Genomic DNA, 549 nt, shown 5'->3' on the forward strand with positions numbered 1-549 from the left:
TCAAGACCAGCCTGACCAATATGGTGAAACCCCGTCTCTACTAAAAATGCAAAAAATTAGCCAGGCATGGTGGCATGCGCCTGTAGTTGCAGCTACTAGGGAGGCTGAGACAGGAGAATTGCTTGAACCCAGGTGGGGGAGATTGCAGTGAGCCAAGATCGCGTCACTGCACTCCAGCATAGGCAACAGAGGAAGACTCCATCTAAAAAAAAAAAAAAAAAAAAAACCTTTGCCTGTAGTGCCATCTACTCAGGAGGCTGAGGTTGCTTGAACCAAAGCAGTGAGCTTTGATGACCACTACACTCCAGGCGGGGCGCACTGGCTCATGACTAATCCCAGCATTGTGGGAGGCTGAAGTGGGCAGATCTTTTGAGCCCAGGAGTTCGAGACCAGCCTGGGCAACATGACGAAATGCTGTCTCTACAAAAAAATTAAGAAACTAGCTAGGCAGGCAGAGCGCGGTGGCTCAAGCCTGTAATCCCAGCACTTTGGGAGGCCGAGACGGGTGGATCACGAGGTCAGGAGATCGAGACCATCCTGGCTAACATG

At 51.0% G+C, this 549-nt stretch overlaps 1 protein-coding gene across 1 annotated transcript in view; it reads left to right on the forward strand.

Annotated features, from left to right (window-relative positions):
• PRPF8 (pre-mRNA processing factor 8) overlaps window positions 1–549 on the forward strand; it is a 50,239-nt gene that overhangs the window by 47,331 nt on the left and 2,359 nt on the right. The gene's annotated exons all lie outside the window — the stretch shown is intronic.

This window comes from Mandrillus leucophaeus, unplaced genomic scaffold (assembly GCF_000951045.1).
Source record: "Mandrillus leucophaeus isolate KB7577 unplaced genomic scaffold, Mleu.le_1.0 Scaffold306, whole genome shotgun sequence".
Taxonomy (NCBI): Eukaryota; Metazoa; Chordata; class Mammalia; order Primates; family Cercopithecidae; genus Mandrillus; species Mandrillus leucophaeus.